Source organism: Pleurodeles waltl, chromosome 5 (assembly GCF_031143425.1).
Source record: "Pleurodeles waltl isolate 20211129_DDA chromosome 5, aPleWal1.hap1.20221129, whole genome shotgun sequence".
Classification (NCBI taxonomy): domain Eukaryota; kingdom Metazoa; phylum Chordata; class Amphibia; order Caudata; family Salamandridae; genus Pleurodeles; species Pleurodeles waltl.
The window spans coordinates 1,400,793,841-1,400,802,628 of NC_090444.1; positions in this window are offsets into that span (position 1 = coordinate 1,400,793,841).

An 8,788-nucleotide genomic window follows, 5' to 3' on the forward strand; every position below is an offset into this window, starting at 1 on the left:
TGGCTGTAAATAGCTCGGATGCATCAGTCTGTTGTTGGATAGGTAAAGCAGTTGTTCCATTTCCATCCAATGCTCGACCACTGGCGGGTGAACTAGACCTCATTTTTTCACTTACTTTGCGCAGTTGAAGATTTATACATGATGTTCTGGGGAGGTGACATTGTTATTCTTCAATCTACAAGTAAACAGTGTAGTCAAGATTATGTTTAGCCCCTTGTACAAAGACAATGTCATCATCACCTTTATATTTGGTGCATCACCAGACTTTTGTAATCCTCAAAGTAGTCCTGTCTCACACTGACCATTACAATGTAGTTGTTAAGGGACTCTGTGTCAGAAAGATGAGAAAGATGAGAAATCCTTAACACGGCTACCCGCCCAGGCAACTCAGGCAATGCCTATTGAAGAGGAACTAACACCTGTACAGATTCCAGTGTTATATATGTATGTATATATGTGCAGAGTGCAAATCTAGCTAAAGAGCATTGTAGATTGGGAGTCCTGACTTGTGATTGAGGATTGTTTACTGTGAAGCAGGATGTCTATGGATAATGAAACCTATCCAGTGGATATGTAGCATTCTCTGGGGAGTGGGTCTTGAGCTTGTTGTTACACTGCAGAAGGGCTGGGGTAGTTCTGATGTTAACTTCAACACCCTGAGAGCATAGACAATAAATGCTTTTTAAAGTTTTTTTTTTTTAATGGGTTTCATGTTTTGTACCTCGTGATGTCCTGGCTTCTGTTGTGGCGCTGTCCAACAGACAAAGTTAATTTCTCTTCAATGTATGGAGAGGGTGCCTGTGCTGGTGGCCTTGTACTTGATGCAGCTTATTTTTAGGATGATGCTGGATTAAAAGAGGAGCATGTGATGTTCCATCAGAGTTGGAGTACTACACAAAAAATTATTTAAGCCTTTAATAAGACATGTTTCCACATTTAGGGTGCCTTTCAAGGGAACTATTATAAGGCCAGGGAGGCCATAGAACAGGGTGTTGACTCCATCCAGGTGCAAGAGGACTAAGTGCCTGATTTAGGTCTCAGCAGACGGGTTACTTTGTCTCAAGGGTAATGGATATCTCATCTGCCAAAACATAAATCCCATAGGAAATTATGGGATTTATATTTTGGCAGATGCGATATCCATCACTGTTGTGATGGAGTAACCCATCCGCCGAAACCTAAATCAGGCCCTAAGTTTGGACAGTTGTTCTGAAGTCATTTTCCAGTAAGAAGGGCCTCACATTCTTCAGGGGGAGAGTTAGTACCATGGTGTCTTAGTTTTCTTGGCATTTTTTTCTTTGAAACAGAGGTCGATTTCATGGAAGAAACTAAGTGAGTTTGTGTTCAGTGAAGGTTAGAGGCTTGATATTAACTCCCTGGTGCAACTGACCACTTGACCACTTAACCTGTTTTCGCTTTCACAGAAGCTGTCTAGGTTCAGTTTACTAGTGCTATTTGTCCTGACTTTCAGTAATGCTTCCATTAAAATTTTATACATAGGAGACATTTGGAGATTTTGTTATGTAAAAAAAGAAACTCCCACCCAGTCTCTATGATTGCTCCATGTTGATAATCCCAAAGTTGCACAAGATATGATCTAAAACCCAAATTTAGATCAATTCAATCAATCTATTAATCAATTAATTAATAGTCCAGTGGAGGTATGTTTCTTCAGCATGGGTTACTGAGATTTGGTAGGAAGGGACTTAAGAGTAGCGCAATAATGTTCTTTTTCTCAGACAAGTTGTGAAAATTTGGTCTTCATTTGCAGTCACTGTGATGGGTGCAAATTCTATAACAGAGTTAAAAAAAGGCTTCAGCAGCTGCAGGAGAGCAATTGTAGTATGAGAGCAGAGATACAGCTCCAGGCTAGAGTTTATGGCTCTTCCCCTAGCAGGAATTTGCCTAGCTAATTAAGCCTTATAAATCTATCTTGCGTTACCATGCAATTCATGGACATACAAGATTATGTGAAAGATAAACAAAAGGGGTGACTTTTTTGCTTCAGAGAATTCTTCAATTATAAGATCTTTTCTTTTGCAACCCACGCAGTGATTGCTATATTATAAATATTTCATACTAAATGAGCAGTGGAGAAACAATGAGAACATTGGAAACATTGACAAGAGCTGGAGGGGTCTGTGGGGGTTGGGTGAGATAGTAGTAGTCAGTGAGACCTGACATAACCACCACTAGGAATTTCATATATGAAGGACAGTGATCATAGAACTCAGGTGGGGTAGTGGTGAACTCGGAACCAAAAGCAGCCCTGGCAAAAATGTACCAACCAGCCACATTCCCTTAGTCTCCTTGTGCAATGTCTTCCTTTCCATCCTTCCATTGTCTCTGTCTTCCTGTCCTTTCTCTCTTTGTTTGCTTTCACTCTGCCTTGACCCTCCCTTCTTCTCTTTCTCTCTCTCTCTCTCTCGAAGCCTCCCAGTGCCTGCTGCAATTAACCTCAGGGAGCTGGGGAAAGTGACAGAGCTACCAGAAGCGGCCTTGGGCTTTCAAAAGCGGCTTCCAAGGGCTCCACCCGACCAGGGAAGTGACCAGTGTTATAGAAAGCTTGTCCAGCTCTCTATATACTGTAGGTGATCTAAAGTACAACTAAAAATGTTAAAGGTGACCAATGAATTCAGCATTGTAGGGATGCGTTGACCTCTGAGGTCAAAAAGATCATCTCACACAGAGGACCTTCTCTTTGTGGGTAGCTCAGACGTCAGTCTCAAACCCATGTAGTATGCCTTGCGAATTTGTGTAGGCACTGAATTGAGTGAAGGTGCACATTTCAGTTGCCTCTATAGAAATGTCAGGATGACACGGGCGTATTTTGGTTAGCACTAAGGGATCAAGAGAAGTCTTCTCACGAGGGGCCGCATATGAAGGCTTGTACCCAGGTAAGACAGAGATATGTCTCTATATATTACATTTTTAGCATTTGTGATTAATGGAGAGAACCCCTAGATCGAAAGAATGAGTCAGGAAGAAGAGGTTGTGGCTGAATTCAAGATCTCCCTGAAGCCTGCCAATGACCAGTTCCCATCTATATTACCTGTAAATAAATGTCCCAAGAGGAGGCAGCGGCCAGGGAGATGACTCAAAGACCTAGCATTACCACATTTGAAGGATAATGTGATACTTTGAAATATCAGTCAGTCAGTCTTCCAGCTTAGGTTGTTCAGTCGAATAGAAGCACAAACTTCAGTGTACCCCTTGGCATCAGCTAGTGCCATATGAAGGAGATCCGTTTTGCAAGTGGAGAAAGAGCATTTCAGTAAGTGAATATGACTGTGGGAGGAGGACCGTGGCTGTCTTGTGTTTTTGGATCAGGGAAGGGGATTTTCGGACCTTGCGGTCAGCCCTCTGCTTACCGTTTCAAGGGGTCCTATGTTGGATAGGATTATTCAGTGTGTGCCTGTTAGAGGTGAGTTTTCTTCCAAGGAGTGCGTTGTCTTGAAATTCAAGGACTTGACGTTAAAAGTGTCATAACTGCAACACTATTTGCACATAAACGATGCCACTCTCGGCAGCTGCATTTCACAAACTGCTAGCAGCCACAACAGTTTTACAGTTTGGGCAAGGCGGCTGTCTGAACTTGATTGATCATGACTCAGAAGAGGAGTATGGAGCCCTTGGCTGCATTCGTTTATAAGCACCCAGTATTGGGATTTCATAAAACACACGGCTTTCAGGTGGAAAGAAATCAACGCATGCTTGCATTGCTTGATTGCAATTTCGCTTGCCTGATTGTTAGTGCTAGGTCTTTCCACAAATATTGAAAAACCTGAACCAGTTTCTCCAACTTCAGTAGCCGTGTCTCATGCCACTTTTTTCTTAACAGGGGGAAATCTATATTCTCCACTTCACTAGGTTTTACATTTAATTGCACAGTACTGGGGCGGTTTTAACGTAAGTAACATGAGTTGCATATGGTTTTACCATGCAGTAAAATCACCCAACTCGTTATTCGGGCCAAAGTGCCTGTACGTGTATTTATTTATTTATTTGCAGTTTTAAATAGGGCAGTATAGTACTTTACATGAGTTTCAGACAGGGGCATAGCTTCAAAGGGGGTGAGTTGGGTGTTACAACCCCTAATATATGGATTATGTTGTAAATAGTTGGGTACAGGTGGTCTCAGCCAGATATAGTGAGGCATTGATTTGTAAATACGCACACAGACAAAAAAACACTTTTACTCTCTCTTTCCTCCGCCACATTTGTTTGAAGGTCTTCAAGAACGTTTGTGGTTTCACAAAATATTACGTTTCCTGCCACTAAGTACCCCTAACAATCCACACTTCTCTCCTTCTTCACTGCCCCTTAGTTTCCCCACGTGTACTTCTTGTTGTATTAATACATTTTAACTGGATATGTTAGTGTGATTGTCGGAAATCTGAAGGTTACACCCCAATGTTTGTGACTAAGATACACGCCTGTCACCAGAATGCAGTATACAAGGTCAGATAAAAAAAAAAAAATCCGTACGCAAGGAGAGACTAAGAGCCTGATTAGGACCTTGGCGGATGAGATACTCCGTCACAGAAGTGACAGATATCCCGCCTTCCGCTTTACAAGTCCCACATGATATAATGGAACTTGTAATACAGCGAACGGGATATCCGTCCCACCAAGGTAGTAATCAGGCCCTAAGTGATTTATTCAGAACCACAGGATGTTGAGCTGCCTAAAGGACTCAACCATGGTTTCCCATTTCCAAAGTCAGCAGTCCTAGCTGTCCTTCATCTACGGTGATTACGTTCTGTGATAAAAAGCTTTGCTAGAAAACACAATTCCAGTCACAATATAAACTATTATGACATGACCCTGCATTGTGCCATATCAGTGGCCTTGAAAAGCTCAAACCCACTTCCACTCCCACTGACCCCACTGCCCAGAATGCAGTGCCAATACATAATGATGGGCACCATGATCCGTCAGATTGTGGCTGACACGTGGCTCCAAAACCAGTGAAACTGCACAAAAGCCCAAAAAGTGTGGAAGGCCAAGCCTTACATAGAAGGTGCTAAGGTCTGCGGTCCATCAAATGCCAGGGGTGCTTGAGGTGTTATACCCACTTAAGATGCATTTTCTGGTGAACATTTGGGTATAGGTGCTTTCAGGCAGGAATGGTGAGTTGTCTGTTGGATTCACCAGCAATTTGTGCATACATCCAGACAAAAATGCAGACGCACTCTTGCCCTTTCTGTGTTTCAAAAACGTATTTTTTTTGAAAATATTGTGTTTTCTCTCACTTAGTACTCCTACCAGTCCACATTCCTCTCCCTTCAGACTGCTTGCTTGTCACATAATGTATTTTCACGTCATTTGCTAGGGTAAGTGTTGAAAACTGAAGCTCACACCCTCCCAGTCTTGCTGACCAAGCTAAGCCCCTGGTGAATCCAGGTATAAGTCAGCAATTTCCTGGCTCTCCATATTTGCATCATACTGATTACCACCACAGAGACAACAGAGTGATATAAAATGTAACAATCTTTTCTCTGCAAATTTCACACTGCATGGTGGCCCCAAGCAAATGAGGGAATGACTTTGCCACTGCATCCACACAGTATTATCTGCATCCACGCAGCCAGTGGTCTTCAAACTTTTTTATGCCACGCCCCCCCAGTTGAAAAAAAAAAAAGCATTGGGCCCCCCTCAGAATTTTTCACAATTATTTTAGAAAGATGGCAATGTTTAAATAGGTCTATACCTATTTAAACATTGCAGTTAAGTACTGTTACCTTTTAAAAACTGCAATAACATGCTTCTGCTTAAAACAAAGGCATGTTATCTGTTTAATATTTCTTTTGGCCAGAGTTTGGCGCCCCCCCTGTGATCACTTGAGGCCCCCCAAGGGGGGCCCGCCCCCCAGTTTGAAGACCTCTGCACGCAGCATTATGGATGGAGGCAAAGAGGCAATCAGAAGGCTCACTACTTGTGAGCTAAAATACATGGCTTGTAGTCTAAGCACTCCCTGGCAGTGCCCCCCTGGAGGGGGAAAAGGGGAACCCTTGTACCACCCCCATACCCCAGACATCCCCCAGCAGACAGTCGCTGGCTCTATCACTCTTGAAAGTGCAATCTATGTACACTTGCACTGTGTTGCTCCACCTTTCACTAATCCACTATCTCCAGGGCACTCACAAGTTTGTGCCTGTCCTGAGGGGTAGCACATTATCAGTCACCAAATGCACTGTCCCTGTTTGTGCTAGGGGCACCTAGTTAAATGTGTGATATAGCACCCTTTCTGTAATATGGGCCTTGTACTTCTCACTGTTTCACAAACAGAACCTCGCTCTCTGTTCTTGTGTAACTACAGAGATGAATAGTGTCGTCCTAGTGGTGTCACACTTGGCAAAAATCGCAACAGGGTAGTCTTCAGTACTGTATTCGGTTTCTTGGTACTAAGTCTCAGTTTGCCATTTGTTTTATATCTTAATGGAGTAAAGTAAATACATTAAAGGTTCATAATGCAGTCAGTGCATATTTTAGCATTATAGCCCACTCCATAGAGCTTCTACGGCTGGTAAAGGCCCCAATAGGGAGTTACAGACCTGAGTTGAAAGTGATGACCTGTAATCCGAGTGGCGTTTTTAAACAACTGGTATAGACTGAGGCAAAATGTCTACAATGCTATAGGAACATTTCACTCACTGAGGGTAGAAAGTCCTAAATTAAAAATGGAGAACCAGAAAGACAAACATTTGGATCCTGGAGCAGAAGGTCTGTGCCAGCCACTTCATTGTCTTTGCAATGGAGCTTCCAACTTTCCAGGATTCTATCAGAGAGCTACAACCGTGGTTTTCACCACTCTTCTAGGTGTGACGACTGAAAACAGGTCAATAATAATGGATGTTTATTGACCGGAGTCCACCAAAGTGCCGTCACCCTCACACTATGATTCATTATTTTTTGTTCTCAGCTGTGTTCATTTGTTATCATTTTGTTAAAAAATATAAGTGTAATTTTACCTAATTTTTTTTAAATGCAAACTTTGCAGTGTTGTCAATTCCAGTTTATTTAAATATTGTAAACAAAGATGTTTGAAGTGTCTGTTTCCTAATTCCTGATATATAGAAGGCCTGAAAGTGCACATTGGCGGAAGGGTTTAAGAACCAAGGGCCAGATGTAGCAAAGGTTTTTACCCATTCTGTGTCTATGGGAAAAAGTGTTCGTACATATGGCCCGGAGTGTATTTCACCATTAAAAAAAAAAAAAAATTAAAATAAAAAGTGTATGTGAATCACCGACGTGAAGAATGTGTCCCTTTTATCCAGGCTTATTTTGCGTGTTGTGTGCGTTAAACAATTATCATTATGTTCAATGCATCATTAAAGGTGTGTCTGCACCTGAAAGGAGAGATTGCAAGTTAACGCACGGCTTAATACTGTATGTGCACCAGAACACAGTTACTATGGTGGAGGCAGAATCTGCCCTTAATTCAGAGTTTACGGGGTGATTTACTTATAGTAAGTAGATGTTTTAAGAATGGAAAACGGAGTAGCAGATTGTCAGAACATCATATTGCTAAACATCTTTGCTAAACACCTTCCTGTTTTTTCTGAGGAGATCTATAATTTGGATGAGGCCCAAGCAGGCTTTCAGCCCAACAGCAGTACTGAGGCAGTCATAGTTTCCACCTTAGTTGAACCATGGATAATGACAAAGGGCATCAGTGTCTACCCTGATCTCCATGTACCATGGGCATTTTACACAGCCGACCGCAGCCTCCTGATGGAAAGGCTGAATGAGGCTGGACTAAGAGACCAGGCCTTTGGCTGGCTCAGGCCATTTCATTCAATTGTACGCAAATGGGGACCATCCCTCCCTCCAAAAGAGATATTACTCTCATGTAGTGTGCACCTTCGTTCTGTGGTCTCATCCTTCTTATTTAAAATGTATGTAGCCCCACTAGTTGCCCTTATCTGCTTCAATGGCCTCTAGCTATACAATTATAAAGGGGAAGTTGGAGCTGCCGTGGCATTAGCATTTTAAAGATGTGTACTGGAGATCTGAGAAAGGGTGGAGAGCAACTAGTTTAAGTTACATTTGGATAAGGTTAAGGATCTGGTGGTTGGCGGGAGGGCTGATGCCTGGCTTTCAGGCCTTCATCCAGCACCTATGACTCCCTGGCCAATCCCCACGAAAACAGAGAAATACCTAGGTGTGAAGATCGATGCCAGGCTGCAGCTAGACTGTCCAGTTATGACAGTATTATCTACTTGTATCTTCCAGTTACAGAAAACGAGAAACATACTGCCTTTCCACCTCTAGAAGAGCACAGCATGGTATTTTCACACCTCATTCGGTCAAAGCCAAATGACTGTAATGCAGAATATTTAGGAATGTCTGTGGTCCTGGTGAAAAAGCTGTAGATGGTACAAAACAAGGCTGCTGGGCTGGCAATTTTTGCCCATCAATGCTACTAGGTTTAACCATGTTGCACATATTCTTGGCACCCAGTACAAGCAATGGTACTAAGGATGATACTTTCTAATGTCACAGGCACTCTATGATCTTCCTGCTTTTCATGCACGTCTTTGCCTGTCAGTCCAGCATATTCCTCAGTTCGGCAGCGGTGAAAAAAAGGGTGGTTCCAAGATTCAAGAAGATCATTCTATAGGAACATTTCTTCTGAAAGCTAACAACCTACTGGGAACGCCCTTTGGCTGAACTAAGGTCTATCTCTCAGGTGACCCTCTATCGTAACAGACTGAAGATTCTAATGTTTAAACAATTACTGGGTTAATGTGTGAGATGGCTGTCAATGGGTCCCGTCTTGCTA